Raw genomic sequence first — 8,325 nt, forward strand, 5'->3', positions numbered from 1 at the left:
CATGCTCGATCTATTGGCTTTTACACCTGTGGAGCGCAGGTAACCGTGAACATCCAAGCGAGATTAATTGTGCTGTTCACCGAGGCTGCTTGGGTTTTTCAACGATATTCGAGCCACTGATTTGTGCAACACAAAATACGGATTTTTTTTTCCTCAAACTCGTTAGGAACTTCGTTGTTTCAGCTGGTACGTCATTGTCGTGACTAATCGTGGGGATTGGTAAACAATGAATACCTGAAGATTGAAAATCCAGTGTTCGAGTAAAGCTATGTTCTCAACGAAGCAACAATGAGGGACATTTTGTCGCCTTTTGTTGCTGTGTGTTCCAAAAGTGGGCTTTGGTTTGGTTTGAGATTCTATAGAAACATTTGATAACTTGTGACGACTTTTTCGAGATACATGGAACAGCAATAAAATGTTCCTTGTTGTTGCTTCAGTGGATGCATATGTTTATAGTAACTCTTATCCTTTGTTCGGATTACCCAAGTGACTTGAGTTCAAGCAGCGTGTATTTGAGTACGTACATTCATTAATTCAGAAAAATGTTCAGACGCCATAAGTGTTTTTGCTCTTTACGAAGAGGATTGAAGAACCAAGCAATAAAACCTAGCAAGTTATGGACTAGTTATGGACCAGGACATAGATTTAGAAGACAGAATCTCATAAACATAAACACAGTTTATAGAAATACGTCTGCAGGGATAACACTACCTATTTAAAGAGAAGATAAAGAAGAAGAAAGAGAAGAAAAAGAAAATGAAGGAAGAAAATGCTTACTTATTCTTTTGAAGCTTCTTCATAGAAATACTTGACAATTACGTGTTTAAATGTATTACAAGGAAAGAAAATAGAAGTAGAAGAATAGGTTTAAGAATTTACTTGAGAGAAGTAACTCAGATCTTCGCTGGACGACTGCCCTAACAAGATTTAGTCATACAGCTTCTGAGAACACTATTGTCTTTTTAATCTTCGATGGTTTGGCTCGCTTCAAAAATGTGACCGTCCTTGATCACTAAAAGTCTCAGAACTGAAAATAAAATAAGCAGAAATAGTAAAAGCAGATTGGCAAAGATACTTCAACGACCACTAAAGGAACGGATAATAAGTGGTTTTCGAACCTGATCTCTGTTTTATGATAACCGAGCAAGTGAACATCTCTAATCTATATAGAGAATCGAGAAAGAAATTCACGTGCTGAGTTTCTCCACGAATTCACATCTAAAGAATTTTTCATGCAACTGGTACTCGAGGACTCTGCTAAGTAGAGCAAACTCCCGCCGCTGATATGCAGAAAATGCAACACGACACTCTGAAAATTATCCCCGAGGAAACAAGAAAAACGCAGGAATAGTTTCTGACCTAACAGTGTACAGCAGGGTTTCTCAACCATTTTGTTGCCTGACCGAACATGTTTATTAATGGTGGCCTAATATTAGCTCGCGACCCTTTGAGAAATACTTGTCTAGAAATTACCAAACCTATCACATGCTTGCAAACGAAAGTTCGAAAAGTGCATACAGTAGAAAGCCACTTGTCTTCATCGTAATCTTATCGCTGAACTTTCAAATCTTTAATCCTCTATAAGCCTACGGCACTATAGATCATAATCACCTATTCCAGAGTTCAGAAATGTTCAAACTATCATTCTACTGTAATATATCTATCATTGAATAACTTAAAATATATGTTGTACATTCACGAAGATAGAAACACAATTGAAAAAAAAAAATACGTTTTTCAGAAGAAGTGAATTACAAATTTTTTATTATTCTTTAAATTCAGTTACTAAAGCTTTGGCAGTCAATAGAAGGGTGTTCATGAAACGTCTTTATGGCTTAAAATTAAAAATCATGGCTAATTAAAAAATCAAGTTTCTGGACTCGTGACACTTCCTCAAATTCGATCAGAGGAGATTATCTTACGCTGTGTTAATTATAACACGTGGCAGATTTTTCATTAGATATCAGTCATTGATGAAAGGTCTCCGGTAATAAATCAAGGAAATGTTGCGATACGATTCAATACGCATTCTGAAAATACAAATAAACTCCCCTGATATTGATAACAGATTTATTCTAAATATATGCACACTAAATACACTGTGCAATTATCTAATTTTGAAGAACAGAGACGTAAAATAAATGTCCCTGTGCTTAAACATTCATTCGAATTTTCATTTATATTGTTTTTTTTTAATGATATTCGTAATATCCAAAGTATTAAATAAATTTTTTGTTCAACGAAGATTTTTGTAACTCGTTATAAATTATAAACTAATCGTGAAATAAAATTAAAAGAAAAAAGGACTCGTTTAAGTACTGGACCATAGTAGATATAGTATAATTCGAGTAACTTAATTTTTTTGTTACATATTAAACCTGCTCTTTTAAACAAGTACTAATAAACAAAAACGAGAGCTAAAAATACAACATTATAATCTCCATCAGTTTAAGCAGTGAGACATTTACATTGAACCTAGAAAATTCTCAGAAATTCCACCATAAATGCAACCACAAGCATCGATCATTCAATCGTATTTCATCCTCGCTATTCGCGAATCTATGAATCACTAACGTGAATTAGGCACACTATAATAGCGCAATTACGCATAGATAGAGGACACAGTAACATTATCGTTCACAGATTGATAGAATCTTCTGCACGAGCTGTGAAAATTACTTAATGTACCGGAATTACCGATGCGTCACGTGTAATCGTTAGATTCTTCACAGAATCATCGCAAAGGAGGAGAGTCCATTTATTCAAATGGTCCTTGCCCACGCGGAGGATCGTTAATCGCGTCAGGTACGCGAATACGTGCCGACAAGAGTTCGAGCGAGCGCACCTTCTTGCGCAAAACATCTAAGAATTTTCCTCGTAGAGGTCATCGCTCGCTGAAACGAACCCAAGCATAGCCTATCGATGGGCTAGTTAGAGATGGCATGGTGAAAGGGGACGGAGAAAGCTTAGGGATGAGAACCTCTTGCCATTTTCTACTGGAAAAGCATTGACTGGATAAACGAGATCCAAAATGTGGCAAATGAGAACACTTTTCCAGGACACACAGATTTTCCCTATAGCTTTTCCTCGATATACGGTGTTTTGCGACGATATTGGATATAGGATGTTTTCAATGTTTCCATTGAAGTGTTTCAATGTTCATGTGCACAGATGTTCTGAAAGACAGTTCTTTATTTGTGTCGCTAATTATGAAAGTGGTCTAAGTCAAAAATCTAATGAAGTTGAATTTATCATACATTTTATGATGTAAATCGGAGCAGCACTAAATAAGTTATAAATTCGATTTTTTTAGGTATTAGACTTAAACCACTTTTATAACTATCGACACATTTATACTCTATTTTATATTATCCACAGTGTTACACTCTCTTCAGTATTCGTCACAGTGACCACTCGTTTAAGCTGCGTTTACATTGAGCAATTTTTGGTCAGCAACCAAGTTGATCAAAATTGTTCGTGTAAATAGAATTTCAACCAAGTCGAAATGTAGAAACTAGTTCATTAATTTATGTGTTACTGATTGTAACACAGAACTTTTGTAAATTTTTTAAAAGTTTAATACATCACAAAAATCTGTAATGAGGATAAAAAACACAGTGTTGCTTACAGTGTTAACAGAAAAGAAAGATTGCTTATGAAGCATTAACACGCCTTTATTCTGAATAATTTTAAATATAGAGAATACTGAAGCATGCATGCAACGACGATGTACTGATAGTGTGAGACACGTGAATATTTCCTAGCGTCGCAACTATATCAATTGATCTCTCGAAGTCGTTGAATGTTCCTCAAGTGGACAGCGTAATGTCGATCTTCGATTCGGTCGCTGAAAGGCGTGGTAGAATCTGAGAACGTTTCACTTAATGATCTCAATTGGCAAGGACAGAACGAGCACGTTTTCTGGTCGAATAATGAAACTGTTGGCTTTAGAAATTAAGGGAGGGGAAAGCGAAACAAAATGAATTCACCGTGTGAATGTTTTCCTGGTGAGTAACGACTACCAATGGCAATACGAACCGAAGGACTGGCGCGTCAGGACTTAGGTAAATGCCAAGGATGAAGGGGGATTCCGCATTTTTCTTATATGTTGCCTACACGAACAGGATGAGAAAGGATGAGAAAGTAACAAAGATCAACATTCCACGGGTTGGGATAGATATGAGAATGCTGTATTTCCTAACTTTGTATACAGAATTGTTTGTATATTTTACTTTTTATATGTTTTAGAATTCTGAGCGTTACGTTTTTTCCTCTGATTCTTGGAATGACTATAAATGCTGGAAGAAATGACTTTTCGGAGAATAAGAGGCGGAAGAAATGTCAGTGACTATAGAGACACAAAAATTTAGAACATGCAGTTTAGGTAGATGTTTGTACAGATTTCGCTAAAAATGAAGGCAGTCAAATTTTGGCGTCGACATAAAATAAGGAATTAGTTTCTTTCGTACTGCAAGTTTAATGTTTGTGACTTGGTGAAACTGTTGAACTTCTTCCACTTTATTAATTTTAATGTAGAATTTTTAAAATGAGAATATTTGCATTTTATAAAATATTAATTAGAAAAATCTTGAAGTTTCTGTAAGGAGATGTTATGCTAAGTTTTGAAGAGAAGGAAACTTATGTTAGAATATTAGTATAAAGCCTTTTACGTATTAAACTGTAGAAATTACTTATCCGTTGTGTAGAAATGCTTTAACCATCTGTAGATAAGAAACTGTAATGTTTCCTTGTTAGCGACAGTAGATTGATGCAAGCTATTACCACCGACTATTATCTAGTCGGTAGTTTTACCACAAGGAAGTTACTATGAGAGCAGGTACACAGAGAAACAGATGAAATCAATATTCCACAGATCTTCCTTTAAAAATATATTTAAAAAACCTTCTAAAAAGGAAGCACTGATAATATCCTTCGAAGGATGCAATTCAGATGCGGATGCGACCAGCGATCTTCAGATAAAGAGTAAAGAGAAAACCATCGAAGAATCCCAAGAATATCAAGAGAAATACACCAATAATTCAGGAAGCTTCCCCAAAAACTAACAAGAAATTATAGACCACCAACAAAAGAAACAAGTTACAACACTAAGCCTATCTTTATATCTAGTACAAAATGCACAGCCATTAGCACGGACAGAGCCGCCCCAGGTCTCACCACGAGGAGGTTGCTGTGCTAGAGACCCACAGGGAGATAGATGGAGTCAAAGTTCCATCGATCTCCCTTTACAAAAATCTTAAACTAACAAGCCAAAGACATGAATGGAAGCTAAGTTCCATGCATGCCTTTAGCTTGGACCTTAGAGTAGGACATTGTCGAGTTATCATTAGGAATGGTTTGATTAAATTAGACTCTACAGCTAATGCAACCGTGAAATAGACGAGCGATAGTGCGAGCTCTACGACCTTGAAGGCCGGTATGTCGGAGAGGCGTACGGCACTACACGATTCAGTCAATTGTCCATTGCTCCCTGCTGCCACACAGGAGCTACCGAAGTAGACCTGATTCCGACAGGCTGGTAAAGAGAATGTGCAAAAGGCGGAATCGTGTAGTTTCCACAGTCGAGTGTGTCTTTCCACACACCCTACTGTGTCTGTGGCGTCACTCCTAGTACAGACCCCCAAGGGGAGAACACGCTCCACCGACCGACGATTCCACGGTTGGTCACATGCTTCTACCAAGAGAAGCAGCGGTGACTTCCTCACCAAAGATGAGGAACAAGTATCAAAAAAGGAAGTTAAGAAATGACAACTCGACAATTGTACAGTGAATATAAACTAGAGAGGCAAAGACATGGATGGAAGCCACGTTCCATCCACGCCTTTTCCTTGGACCTCAAAGTGGAGAAGTGCCAAGTAATCATTGAGGGGAGATTGAGAATATTTAGAGTCTACCGCGTAAGGCAACCATGAAATAGACAATCGGTGGTGCGAGTCCTTCCACCTTGAAGGCGGGTACTAGGAGAAGGCGACTGGCACCTCACAGCCCAGTCAGTTGCCTGACTGCACTGTGGGGTTTCCACCTTCAAGTGTGTCATACCACACACCATCGAGTGTCCACATCGTCTCTCGTTAGCACAAACCCCCAAGGGAAGAAGAGCAAGCTCCATCGACCGCCGATTCCACAGTTGGACATTTGCTTCTACTAAGAGAAGCAGATGACCTCCTCACAGAAGGTGAGGAGGAAGTGACCGAGCAAAGATAGCTAAGAAGTGACAACTTGGCAGTGTTACAATAACTTTACAATGGAAACTTAGAAATAGGGTCTTAAAAATATTCTAAGCGATTACGACTTATAAACTATAAGCGATGAATCCCTCGGCGGATGCGACGTCTTCATTCAGACGAACAATAAAGAGTAAAGACAGAACTTTACGAACCAAAGGTGCTGAATCCCTCGGCGGATGAGCTGTCTTCCGTAGTCTTAAGGATACGATCTTAAGTTAACATCTTAAAGTCTATAGTTTGAACTAGTAAACCAAAGACATGGATGGAAATCAAGTTCCATCCATATCTTTAGCTTGGACCTTAAAGTAGAGAAGTGCCAAGTAATCATTGAGGGGAGATTGAGAATATTTAGAGTCTACCGCGTAAGGCAACCATGAAATAGACAATCGGTGGTGCGAGTCCTTCCACCTTGAAGGCGGGTACTAGGAGAAGGCGACTGGCACCTCACAGCCCAGTCAGTTGCCTGACTGCACTGTGGGGTTTCCACCTTCAAGTGTGTCATACCACACACCATCGAGTGTCCACATCGTCTCTCGTTAGCACAAACCCCCAAGGGAAGAAGAGCAAGCTCCATCGACCGCCGATTCCACAGTTGGACATTTGCTTCTACTAAGAGAAGCAGATGACCTCCTCACAGAAGGTGAGGAGGAAGTAACCGAGCAAAGAGAGCTAAGAAATGACAACTTGGCAGTGTTACAGTGACTTTACAATGGAAACTTAGAACTAGGGTCTTAAAAATATTCTATGCGATTGAGACTTATATACTAGAAGCGGTGAATCCCTCGACGGATGTGACGTCTTCGTTCTTCAATCTTCAAGTAAAGAGTAAAGAAAGAACTAGCGAAAGAAAAGTATGTAGAGTAATATATCAATACTTGGGGGAGCCTCCCCAAGAATACCCCAACGTTGGCACAGCCATTGGCCCGGACAGAACCGGCCCGGGTCTCACCACGAGGAGGTTGCTGTGCTGGAGACCCATAGAGAGATGGATGGAATCGAAATTCCATCGATCTCCCTTTACAAAAATCTTAGAATCTAAATCTTAAATAGGCGTCAAAGCAAGAGGCGATAGAATCCCTCGGTACATTCGATTTCTTGATTCGTTGAGTGTCATTTACATAAGAAGGAAAGCGTAAACCAGCATGCAAGTAAAAGAAAATCAAGAGAAGTATATCAATAACGGGGGAGCCTCCCCAAAGGCAATAGAGTATAGACAAAACTTTACAAAATAGAAGTAATGAAGTCCCTCGGCGGATGCTGTATCTTCTTTTAACGTAGATATTATGTTCACCTAAATCCTAGAAAATAATAAAATTGAAAGATCGCTAAAGTAATGAACATTAAGATCAGCAATGGGTGCTGAAGAGCCTTTTGCTGAAGAGGATCGATCGGAAGACCCATAGTCATTCGAAGAGAATGAAAAATTTCATTACAAGAAATAGGAGAAAATATAATAGAATGACCTACTGAATCTTCTTAGGAATATTATATAGATGAAGAAGGATCGACACAACTCGAACCCCGAATCAAGACAGAACATATTTAAACAGAAAACAAAATTGAACGACGTTGGCATTTAAATGAATTCTTCTTTTAATACTTTTGTTCAATGTTCAGCTAAACCCTGAAATGTTAAAAATTAGAAATGGAAATGAAATCCCTCGGAGGATACGATGTCTTCGTTCGATGAATGATCTTCATGTGAATGAAATAGGAATGATAATTATAACAAGTGACGAAATCATGAAGAGAATAGAGGGCGAAGCAGCAGAGAAGAAGGGGAGGGAATAACAGAAACATGTCAATGATTGCAAAAACAAGGCATGAATCAGAAATCAAGAGAAATACATAAACGATTGAGGAAGCCCCCTCAACAACAATAAAGAAACCATATATAAAGCGTAAAACTTCACCAGGCAGGGGGCGGGGTACATAAAAGAAAGGAGGAACCAGAAAATAGAGGCAACAGTAGAAATAAATTCAAAATTTGAGCAAACACTCACTGGTTGTCCAAGATGACCAGTGGTCAGTTGACCGATGACCAGTGGTCAGGGGTGTCCAGGGATCCAGGGTGGTCCGA

The sequence above is a fragment of the Calliopsis andreniformis genome, chromosome 1 (assembly GCF_051401765.1).
Source record: "Calliopsis andreniformis isolate RMS-2024a chromosome 1, iyCalAndr_principal, whole genome shotgun sequence".
Classification (NCBI taxonomy): domain Eukaryota; kingdom Metazoa; phylum Arthropoda; class Insecta; order Hymenoptera; family Andrenidae; genus Calliopsis; species Calliopsis andreniformis.